This window comes from Arachis ipaensis, chromosome B01, assembly GCF_000816755.2.
Source record: "Arachis ipaensis cultivar K30076 chromosome B01, Araip1.1, whole genome shotgun sequence".
Taxonomy (NCBI): Eukaryota; Viridiplantae; Streptophyta; class Magnoliopsida; order Fabales; family Fabaceae; genus Arachis; species Arachis ipaensis.
Window position 1 is genome coordinate 13,160,924 of NC_029785.2, and position 13,321 is coordinate 13,174,244.

General features: G+C 35.0%; 1 long non-coding RNA gene across 1 annotated transcript; it reads right to left on the bottom strand.

Moving 5' to 3' along the window:
- On the bottom strand, positions 1,676 to 2,237 carry LOC110265722. Its single transcript, XR_002352119.1, has 2 exons — positions 2,187 to 2,237; positions 1,676 to 2,069 (listed from the first exon to the last, which is right to left on the bottom strand). It is a non-coding gene; the product is annotated as an uncharacterized LOC110265722 (long non-coding RNA).

Consider the following 13,321-nt stretch of genomic DNA (forward strand, 5'->3'; position numbering starts at 1 on the left):
AACAATAACCAATGAAAATTATTAATAAAATAACTGAAAAAATTCATAATTTTTAAAAAATTGAATTAGTTAATAAAATTTTTCAGGACAAATTTAAATAATGTTTTATTTTCTAGGGAGTAGGGGGCTCATTTTTTTGAAAATGCATATTTTGTGTGTAGTGTGCCTGGTTATAGAGACTGGTGGTGCTAGACATGAATATGGTGGCAACTTTTTCTGATTTATAGGAAGAAGAAATCAGACCATTCGATTTCTTTGATAGAAAAAGTAGGTACACAAATCAGACGGTCTAATTTGTATGAGAGGAAAAATTTGAATTTTAGTGTATGTAATCAAACTGTCCAATTTGAATATAGTTTTAATTTTTTTTTATTTCGGGCAAGAGCAAATCTGACCGTCCGATTTGATTATTATATAAATTTTTTTAATGCGTCAATACAAATTGGACCAACCTATTTGTTTTATATATATGTGTGTGTATGTGCAACTCGTACCCGAGTTTAGCATATATCTTCTTCGTCTTCTTCTTCTTCTTCCTTCAGCTCCTCTAGATCTACCATTTCGTATTTGGTTGAAAAAAGTTACAATGAAGTTCATGTTCTTGTGAGTGAAAAAAATGGATAATAGAATCCTATTAAAAGTATATTATTTTAGTCAGATTTTGTTACAAACACCTGAAAGAGTGAAATTTGTTTGTGAAAATCTGTTAAATATTGTTATTCCGTTCACAATCTCATTTGAAGAACTAAAAGATGTGATTTGTGAGAAGATAGATTCTGAAATATCAAGGAGAATATCATGTATTTTATACAAGTATCTTATACCGGTATTTGGTGGATTCGTTCAATTTCAAACCAAACATGTAACTGATGAAGCGAGCATGCAAGAGATGTTTTCAATGTATATTGAAAGTTGCACTCAGATGTCGTTTATTGAGTTGTATATTGAGTTCAAACAATCTGAAGCCAACCGAAATATTGAACGGAAAGATTACAATAGTGACAATGAAGAAGAGTTTGAAAGCAATTACGAGGTCGTTGGTCTAGATAGAGACGAAGATAAACACAACCAGAAAATTGCTTATTACAGATGGATTTACATACAGATTTAGTCTCTTTTACCGACGGATTTTTAGTTACCAACGGATTTTATCCCTCTATAAAAGCCTCGTCGAAAATTACTTACCGATAGATTTTTTTTCGTCGGTAATTTACCGACAGATTTTTTTCCGTTACCGTTCCCTCGGTAATGGTCCACTCCTTTCGGCAAAAAAATCGTCATATTTTTCGACAGATTTACTATCGGTAATTTATCGACAGATTTTTTCATTACCGACAGATTTTTCCTCAATAATCGTCACTTTAATTTTGCTTGAACCGTCCGATTTTTCGACAGATTTTCAGTTGGTAACTAACTAGCTTTAGATTTTCTGACAAATTTTCTGTCGGTAATTGGAACCTGGGAAAATATTTCCAACTCTGAATATAGACGAAAAATCCATCTATAAATCCGTCAATAAGGTAAAACATAATTTTTTTAGAGTTTTTCATTTCAAAATAAACCTAATTTTATACAAATTAAATGTAAATTTAAACAAGTTCATCGTATTATCAAACTAAAAGAAAAGTATTATAAACAAACAAGTCAATATAATTCAATATATAAAGAAAGTGTATTGATACATCAACTATAATAATAAGTAACAACCATACATTAACAAAGTGTATTGGTACATCAACTATAATTCAAAACATAAACTCACTGTATTGTTCAACTATACTAAATTTATCATGTATTCAAAACATAAGCTTTAGTGTATTCTAATACATACTATGTACCAACAATTTTACTGGTCTTTCCTTGATTTTGGTCCACAATAAATAATCGTGTCAATCCAAAATATGATAGCTTAGCATTCATCTCTTCGTCTAAGAGAATATTGCTTGGTTTTAGGTCTCGGTGTATAATACGTGTCTTACAATCCTCATGAAGATAAAGCAAGGCTCGTGTAACTCATTCAATGATTTTGAATCTATTTATCCAATCCAATTGTCTGCGCTTGGTTGGATCTACATAAACACCAGAGACCATAGTGGATCGTGAGCTTAACTTTATGTTTGTAGTTTAATATTTGTATATTTGTGTTGAAATAAAATTAATTAGTAATAGTCTAATCAGGAACCTACCAAATGGGAAGTAATCAAGGCTTTTATTGGGAACAAATTCATAGATAAGTACATTTTCACTTTCTTTCAAGCAGAAACCAAGAAGCTTAACTAAATTTTGGTGTTAAAGCTCAGCTAATAACTGCACTTCATTCCTGAATTCCATATCTCTTTGGCCCGAGTCCTTCGATAACCTCTTCACAGCAATCATTTGTCCATTGGAGAGCTTACTCTAAGAATAATATCATACTATGTTTTGACCAAATAAAAAAGAAATGATATCTATCGGAGTAAATAGCAGTATTTTACCTTATAAACAGATCCAAATCCACCTTCTCCTAGTTTATTAGAATACGAGAAATCTTCTATTAGATATTAATGTATGATGAGGACATTATGGGTATCTAATCACATGTTAGCTATTACTAAACTATGTACTTTTGATTATTTGACGATATGTAATTGGATGACCGTGTAATATAAATTGAATTTTATAATGATTCGATAACCAAAGAAAAAAAAATAACCTGGTGGAGTGCCACAGCAGAGTCTCCTATCATCAATATGATCCACTTCAAGTCCAATAAACCATGAGCCTAGTGAGACATCTTCATTGGCAAACCTGTAAAGAACATGCCTGAGACAGAACAAGTACAAATAATTCATTATAAATGGGAATCATAATGTTACCAACATTTCATTTTGTCCATAAATTTGAAGCAGTAGCTAAGGAGTAAGGACTAATTGGTTCATTGAAATATGTGTAGCAAGATCTTTTGAAATGGCATACAACTGTCCTGTGGCATGGCGAAGTACTTGTTTCTAGACTCACCGAATTTCCAATATTCTCGTTCATGGTACCTTGCACCTCTGCAGGAATTTAGGCACATAAGAAGCTGTAGCAGTAAAGTAATCACAAACTCAAAATCCTATAAATGAAAATAATTCTCACTTTTGGGAAAGAACAAGCCCGAATTTCATGCATCCGATGTATACTCGTGGTTTTGACTGGTGTCTAACTAGAGTCTCTCCAAGTGTTGCTGAAAAGGGAGTGAATAATGAGTATGATGCTAAGAAAGTAAACATGAAACCTTGTTTGATATGAGTAGTAATTTGATGTAGAGATCAAATTTTGATACCTATATTTACATGAACATCATTGATGAGTCCATATTTGATGAGATATTTTGACTTGATTTGAGTGGATTTCATCACATAAACTCACACTTAAGCACCAAAATAGCATACTTTTGTAATTTCTCCCTAATTTGAACCTAAATGTGAAAACATGTATTTTTGTGCTTAAATTAGTGATTTTAATTCCATTTTTATGCCATTCGATGCCATGATATGTTTTGTGAGTGATTTCAGATCGTTTAGGTAAGAATGGGTTGGTAGAAGTGGAAAAAGGGATGTACAAAGGGAGAACACATGAAAAAAACAAAGGAGAAGCACACACTGACGTGTGCGTGCGCACAACCATCTGTGCGTACGCACAGGAGCCAAACTAGCAAGTGTGCATACGCACACATCCGTGCATACGCACAGGTCTCTGCACGTGGTTTCATTAATGAAACACGTGATACGTGATTTCTAGGGGCTTTTGGCCCAATTTTTGAAGGCTTAATGCTGAATGGGAGTGCTATATCAAAGGGGAATGAAGACATATGAAAGGAATTAGTTATTATTAGGTAGTATTAGCTTAGGAAGCTTCCATAGGAGTAGGAGTAGTGTAGATAAAATTCTCTCTTAGGGTTTACTTCAATCTCCATCGTAGCATTTTATAGCAAGCTTTGATTTTGGATTTTTGCTTCTTTTAATTGTAAGTACTCTCAATTTCTCTTTAATTACATCATCTTTACTTTCATTTTCTCTTGGTTCAAGTTACTTTGTTCATATTTGTAGTTTTGAATTTCTTGAAGTTTTGATTGATGAATTTAATGTTTTATGCTTTCTTTATACTTGATTGCTTATCTATTGTTGATATTGTGAATAGTTGGGTATAGTTTTCCTTTTTCCTTTGCAAATTTACATGTTTTGGTTTTGTGCCCACCAAGTGTTTGTGAAAATGCCACTTGATAATTTTGAGTAGATTTTTACACATTGGCTTTGGATTTAAGTTCCTAGGATACTAGAGTCATGATGTCCGACATTTAGTGGTAATTCTTGGGGAGTTAGTTGACTCTTGTTTCCATTGAAGCTAACTTTTTACCAACTAATTTGGTAAGTTAGTTAGAACTTATGGATTAAGGTCAATTATGCTTGCTTGACCTACTCCTCGATGTTAGGGGTTAACTAAGCGAGATTGACTCATTATGATTATCATAGTTGTAGTTATGGCAATGATAGGATTCCTTTGATCCTCCTTCCCAAGTCAAGGCTCTTTTATGCATACATAGCATTTTCACTAAGTTTTAATCTTATATTCCTTTTACTTTCATTAACTCCAATTTTGATCATTCCTTAGTTTTTTTTATTTCTTAGTTCTTTTAATCTTTCTTTAATTGCAAAAAAACCCTTTTTCCTACAACCGAAAGCGTGACACTTCAATTGCATCCCAAGGGAGAACGACCCGAGGTTGAATTACTCTTGATCTCGATTTATGTTTTGTAATTTGAAAATCAAACTTTGATTTGAGAGGATAGATTGTCGGTTTGGGCTATGCTACTGACGAAGTGTTTCTTATTTTGAGAAATTCTGAATCGACATAATCCTCACTCTATCAATCATCATCAAATTTAATTGTAGAAATCAGCATCCCATAAGTTAACAGCAGTTGCAAAGTAGGTATTTGTCTTTGCTGATAATTCAAGGTACCCTTCAACATGATCCTGCAAAATCAAACCACATTTTTTTACACAATCTACTAGTTTTTATTTTAGAAATTTCAATCATGATATAAGAAAATGAGATTAGGGGCATGGAGAGAAAAAATGAAAACATGACAAAGAGTCACATTATTTACCAGCCTCAAGAAATCTCCATGCTTCCTATCTTCTGCTTTTATAGCTTTGTCTTAATATAACAGCATCATGATATAGAACTATAATAACCCCAATATTATTGACCTCCTCTTGATTAGTTCATCTTTGATAAGAGTTATATTTTTATTTTCATAATCAAACAGAATATCTTAATACTTGACCCTTTATCTTATCCCTATCCCTATCAAACTAGCTACATCATTACATGAAATCTACCTTATTGTAAGAAAATACCACTAGTTTCCATTCAAATGAAAAAGTCCTTAAGGATCCACTATATAAGGCATTAGCAGTGTGACCAACAAGTGGAGTGACATCTTCCTTTCCTATATATTCAATTATACAGTTTATGTAAGATACCCACCAAAGTTCATTTGGTAGAAAATATAAAGTTGTGAATGGCATAAGAGTTTACTTCTTTTCTTAGAGTTTCCTATTCCTATTGCTATTTCATCAAGGCAATGATGGCAGTCGATAGAGTTAGCAAACACTAAATAAAGAAAATTAAAACCAAAGCATTACAAACGTCTATGAGATTACCTATAGCTAGAAACTAATATCTTGAGTGAGTGTATTTGGAGCTATACATAAATGCTATTGCTGGAAAAGCTAGAGGAAGAGTCAATTTAAATATCATACAGAACCGAATGTCATTATAATTTCTGCAACCAACTAGAAGACAGAATTCAGACAAAAACTGGGATACTGTTTCAGCACCTTGACTTGAAGAATGAATTCAAATATAGAAACAACAATTTTAAAGTATGTAAGGAAAAGAAGAACTAACCGTTCATAAACTACACAAAGAACGGCAGCAAAAATGAATGCATACAGGCAAAACAACCCGATCCTCTGGCCGAATCTCTCAACAACCAATGTAGAAAAAAAGTGAAGAAAATGCCACCATCATCTGGCATTGACAAAACCAGTGAACGTTTGAGTGAAAATAGATGCGAGAATAGCAGTTCCCAAACATCATTGCAGTTAACACATAACAGTTCAAATGTCACGACAAAATCAAATTGCAGCATGTTGAATATCCTCTACCGATCAGAGACACGGGTAATGCACTAGATTTGCATGAAGTGATGAAAATATACTAAGAACTGAAGCAGTTGTTTAATAGCAATAATTATTCACTATTCATAAGTATTTATGTTGTTTGTATATATAAGAGCTTATTCGAAATGGCAGATTGAGTCATATTTGAAGTTAGAGTTATCTTTAAACGAATAATGAAAATCCTCATACAGAGTAGACTAATCTCAACAATAAAAGGAAAGGAACGAACAACATAAACCACTAGAGAAGAACAACAGGTCAAGAGATAGTAGAAAACTGAAATTGATGAATGCAAACTAGTATTAACTGAATTAAATTTCTGGTCTAGACAACTATAGCATTCATCAAGCTCATATTACTTTATCCACACAAATATTCACTCAACACCCTGGTCCTTAAACCTATTAACACAAATAAATGTATTGAATAAATGATAAACAGTTTTAGCTTCTTGATCACGTATCACATAGCTTTTTATATCTTACTAAATTATATCACACTATTCCATGAAATTGAAAAGATGAATTAATTTTATGAAACTAAAAATCTAACCTCCAAACTAAGAAAGATGGAGGGCTTCAGTTTCAGTTAATTAGCGGATTGAAAATCTAACCTCCAAGCAACAGAATCACAAAATTAAAGTGTACCTGAAATTCACAAAGGGAGCAGACGTGACGAGAGCGGCGACGGAGAGAGCTCTGCGACAACGGCAATGAAGGGAGCAGACGTGATGAGAGTGGCAAAGAGGGCTCTGTAATGATGGCAATGAAGGGAGCAAAAGCGACGAGAGCGGCGGCGGAGGGAGCTCGTGTGATGCAAGGGATGACAAAGAGAGATCGTGCGATCCGAGCGGTGGCGGCAACGGCAGAAGAAGCTCGTGCGATGGAGAAAAGAAGCAGCTCGTGGACGGAGAGAGGAAGAATCTCGTTTTATTTATATGGAGTGTGAAAGGAGCTCGATAAGGTGGGAGTAAAGTTAGGTTTAATTCAATATTTTTCGTCTGAATATTTTAAATTACAGAAAGATTTTTTGTCTGTAATAATTTAATAAAATACAGCATTTTTGTTCATTTAAATACAGATGGATTTTCTGTTAGTAACTATTTTTCACAAAAAAAATTAATTTTTCGACAGATTCTCTTTTCTGTCTATAATTATGCTAATTCATTTTCTTTTGTTTTTGAAAAAAATTCCCTCGCAAAATCTGTCTGTATTTTCGTGGGATAAAATCTATTGAAAATTTTCGTCTGTAATAAGTAGTTTTCTAGTAGTGCAAGGTGACGGCACTATGGAGGCAAATGTGACAGGCATGGCAAATACACTGGCAAACCAATATCCGTTTGAGGAGCCATTTTATATGCGAGCTTTGGATTTAGAGGCCATGGATGCTCTGAAGCTTCCTGAATATATGAATGTAGGTACGTAATTGCCTATATTTATACGAAAGAATATAATTTTGTTATAATTTATATTGATCGATGGATTAAATAGCTACGTGATATGTGAAAATATAATTAATTAGCATTTGTTTATGTCTTTTAGTTAAATTTAAGATAATAATATTTTTAGTTAGTTATTGATTTAGTTAAATATTAATTAGTATTTACTCATGTGTTTATGTTTTTATTTGGTTAAAATTGAGATAATGACTTGATGTGAATTTTATTTAGATTAATATTGATGTCATGAGTATTGATTTTTTATATTAATATTGTGAATATTAATTTCTATTAATATTATAGTGAGTATTGATTTTACTTTTAATTTCACTTATTAAATATTTGTTTATTAAATATTTATAGTATGATTGTCATCGTAGTAGAAATACCTATTGCGGTAGATGGTGAATTTGCCATGTGAATGGAATTTAGTTCTAGGAAAGCTGTGATTATGGCGATGGAAGAGTATACTATCCGCAACGGTGTAGACTACTGGGTATATGAGTTGGAACCATTGACATTTTATGCCAAGTGTACACAGTATGGATCAGGTTGTGATTGGCTGATAAGGGTTAGTATGATCCGCAGAAAGTATTGTTGTGTTATAATGAGGTATAATGGTAGTCACACTTGTACCAGAGCCACAATTTCTCAAGATCATTTGAAGTTGGATTCGAACACAATTGCAGAAGTAATAAAGCCGTTGGTAGAGGTTGACCCTCTATAAAAGTGAAATCAGTTATTGCGGAAGTGCAATTGAAGTTCAATTACACTATCAACTATCGCAAAGCATGGTTGGCTAAGCAGAAGTCAGTGAAAAAATATTCGGAGGTTGGGAAGCATCGTACGAAGCTTTGCCCATATGGTTTGAGGTCATGTGTTATAAGGAGCCATCAGTAGTCGTCCATTTTGAAACTATGCCTGCATATCAAGGCGATGACTTGGTAACTAATATCCGGGTATTAAATCGAGTTTTCTGTAGTTATTACCCTTGCATTAGAGCATTCAAACATTGTAAATCAATTGTCCAGGTGGATGAGACTCACTAGTATGAAAAGTATAAGGGTTGTTTGTTGGTTGTAGTTTTACAGGATGGTAACAACAACATCGTCCCCATTGCATTTGTCATTGTAGAGGGAGAGACTTCTGATGCATGACACATTTTTCTTAGTAACCTGTGATAACATGTGGTGACTCGGAATGGTGTGAGACTGATATCTGATTGACACGGATCCATCAATGCAGCAGTTGCCCGTAATAACAGAGCTTGGTCGCCTCTTAAAGCTTTCCACATGTTTTGCATCACGCATATAGAGTCAAATTTTTTGAGAAAGTTCAAGACAATGTACATGCAAAAGCTTGTCATCAATATAGGTAACGTTGAGTATGTCAAAGTTTGTTATTAACAGAGTTACCTTTATATAGTATTTCTCATGTATAATGTTTCTCCTTTTATTTTATTGCACAGGATATTTGAGGATGGTTTGCGAATACGGCATGCGTTACAAGCATTTACGAGAACGAGGCGAGGCTTACACTAACTGGTTAAGCTGAATCCCCCGCGAATAGTATGTGTTGGCATTCGATGGTGGTTACCGATGGGGTAACAAGACCACGAACCTAGTGAAATGCATCAACTCAGTCTTGAAGAGAGCACGTAATCTCCTTGTCACTGCACTTGTCAAAGGAACGTTCTACAGGCTTAATGAGTTGTTCACCCGAAAAAAAGCCGAGAGCTCGAATTAATGTTGGACATATTTTTCTGAGCTTGTGACCTCAAAATTGCATTCAAATCAACTTGCATAAGGAAATATCCAGGTTAATTGCTTCGACATGCAGAATGAGGTCTTTGAAGTGTGTGAGATGCCAAGTGGATTGGAGAATGCCATCGACCTCTGTCGACAACGATGTGACTGTGGCGAGTTCCAGGTGGATCGAATTCCATGTTGACATGTATTTGCATGTCGTGCAAATCAATGTCTAGATTGGCAAGTGTATGTTCATGATGTTTATAAGATGGACCAAGCTCGAAGGATTTACTAAGCTAGGTTTAGGCCACTAGGGAATCCCACTACATGGCCTGCTTACCACGGGCCTCGATTCGTACCAAATCCATTCCTGAGACAAGTTACCAAAGATCGCCTATGGATGACGTGTTTCTTGAACGAGATGGACACGCGAATGTTACGTGATCCTGAACGATGTAGGCAATGAGGGGACGAGGGCCATAGCCGTAGTAGATGCCGTCAGTCGGGTGATGCAAGTGCCGGCAATAATGCGCAGTAGAGTTCTATATTTTATCCGAGTTTTACATTTTATCCAATTACTCTATGACATTTGCGAATTTATATTTTATCAAATTACTCTATGACATTTGCGACTTTATATTTTATCTAAACTCTCTATGATATTTGGAACTTTATAATTTATCCAAGTACTCTATGACATGCATAGTAATGATACATAAAAAAGTTAAGTACACAACAACTACTTTCTCATCGTCTACTTTACATCTTTCACAAAACTCTTGCACTTCTTGGCAGCCCTTTTGAACGCGGACGGGTGAACCGATTAGCACTACAATGTGGCGGATCAACTCTAAAATTGTAGCCTTTACTTATCTCATCTAGAGTTCGTACCTCACCTGTATACAACAACAAAATTACTTGAATATAAAAGTAAACCTGTACTATACGAATATAATATAATATAATCAAACAACAAAAATGTAAACCTGAACTATATGAATATAATATAATATAATCAAACACTACATCCAAATATGAATATAATATAATCAAACAACAAAAAATGTAAACCTGTACTAAGCCCTGGATCATTACCATCATAATCATTATTGTGGGATTCTTGATCCTCATGCACATCCTCATCTTCATCATCCTTGTCATCCTCATTATCCAGTTGCTCTACTAGATAGTCATCAGTCTCTTACTCAATTGTCTTAGTATTTTCTTTAATTAGTCCCATTGAAACACGTCGAGGGTTTTGGCTGTTAAGAATTCCTCGACCACCGTCATTCCTACTAGAGTCTGCAGATACTTTACCTCCAGAAGTACCTGAGGAAGTGCGAGTTGGATGCCTCGCGTCCAAAGAATACCTACCCGGCATCATATCAGGTTGATGGTTAGATTGTGATTAGCCTGGATCTGCAACCATGAACCCAAGTAATTAGATAAATGAAGCTCCGTCTCTTGTGTCAAACTGTGGAGTACTCCAATATTGCTGATGTAATGGGTATGACGGGATAAACTGTGTTTGAGGTACATATGGGATCGAGGACTGTGGTTGTTCTTGTGGAGGTGGAGGTAGCAGTAGCGGTGACTGTGACTCCTGCTCTTGATTGTCATCATCATTAACGGGATTACCCGCATCATTCTCTTGCACCACAAGATCCAATAAGTTCAAGTGGTTGCCATATTTTGCACGGTACCAATACATGTAAATCTCTAAGAGATTCATGGAAGCCTCCACTATATCACCCAAAATGAATGAGTCGTGGCTGTGGACCAGTCAATATTCTTAGGACCAGTAAGGACTTTCCCATGTACCTTATCTAGACTCCGTTCTTGATGAGGAACTCTCTGGACGAAACCAAACTGTCGCATAAACCTATCAGTTGCATGCCGCTCAATGCAATCAAATGATATCAATGACATCGTAGTTGTTCCGAGGGTTACCTGAAACTGGTGGTCGATCTCGGACGAGATCTTCTGTACTGGTCGGAGCCGACGTGTCCGGTCGGTGGATGACGGCCGGAGCGGGTGTGTCCGACTTGTTGGATTGACTGCACTGCTGATCCTTCATCTCCGGAGGGTGGGGGGTACCTGCAAGAGACTCCGATGCTTAAGTTAGCATGGGTATTAAGCAGGTTTTACGTAGAATCAGAGTATGAGTTATACCTGGGTGCTCCAGTGTATTTATAGTAGTGTGGGCTGACCTTTCTGATAAGATAAGTTAGTTATCTTATCTTATCTTATCTTATCTTATCTTAAGTCAGCTTATCTTCAAGGGAACTGCCTTTATCTCTATAGGCTTGGATTGCCTTTGGATCTGGGTCGTGTTCCTCTATTAGGGCCCTTTACTGGGCTTTCCTGTTGGTTTGACCGATCTCTTTAAGAAGAGATCGGGTAGGCGGACCTGAAGAGGTCGGTCGCCATGTCGTTAAACATCCCGGGTCGGATAGCTCGACCCAGGGTATGAACAGTAGTGCTCCACACAACTGAGTGTATGTAGATGTCTGCAGGAATTATATTTGGCTCAATGTGATCAATACTATAGGCCTCCCACACAAACTGCACACAATAAAAGAAACAGATTATTACAAGCCAAATAATATTAACACTAAACCTGACACAAATACTTCTTTAATGACAACATACCTAGCCTTCTTAAAGATTATCCAATGACTTCCAAAAGTGAGCAAAACTAAGAAATATATAGCGTTGGTCTGCACGCTCCCATTTACTCCACTTAATATGATTTATTTCGTTAACACAATTTCATTCTAAATATGAAAATACGATGTTAGTCGATAATTTTACATGTTTGCAAGCAGAAAACTGCAGGGTTTTTTGAGAATCGACGCAAGAAATGGTAGACGGATCCAAGCCCAAGCTAGTAGAAGTGTTAGTGGACCATTGATTTCCTTGCAGTCAAAATGAGATACCCTACATAACGCTTTGTACAGGTGTGCTAGGCATGCCGATCCCCAACTATATTGTCCAATACTGCCAAAATCACGAAGCAAAGGCAGAAACTTCCAGTGCACAGCTGCCCCAGACTTGTCTCCAAACAAGATCGTACCAAATAACAACATAATGTGGCACTTCACGTACCTCTGAATGCTATTTTCATCAATCAACTGTAAACGATCTTTTAAATCCCGAAGCCACATCAATTTTAGGAAGCTTTCTCTACAGTCTGACTTTCTTGGTGCAACCCCAAATTGGTACAAACACTCAGCCTCTAAGGTTTCGTGACTACTCATAGTCACTCCTGTCACTGAAAAACGATTTGTCGAAAGACCAAGAATAACAGCCACATCTTTTAGTGTCACAACACACTCACCAACTAGAAGGTAAAATGTGTGTGTGTCTGGGTGCCACCTCTCGATTAGAACATTTACCATTGCTTTCTGACATTGAACTATTTCAATCTAACAAACGTGATAAAAACTGGTAAACCGTAAATGCTCTTCCGCAATAAGATTGTACCGATTCGGAGGCAGTAAGTGATTACATGTCAAATTCTGTGAACTCTACAAAAATATAGCAAACTATTAGTCAAATGATTAATAATTACTAATTTACTACTAAAAATTAATAATTTTCTAATAATAGTAACTAATTTATTAAACTAATACTAAACTTACTATTAATTAGCTAATTTAGTAACTAGCACGTATGCATAATACGACAAACCTATCAATTATTTAACTATCATTATTAAAAAATTAAAAAATTTAACTACACAAAACATATTAATTAAATATCTAACAATAATCATTAATTATTAAAAATACCAAAAACTAAATTTATTTTACTAAACTCCACAATAATAATTGAAAATCTAAATTTAATTAACAAAACTAAAAATTATTTTGAATAGTTTTTAATTTTCAAAAATCATGATATTATTATTCATATTAAATA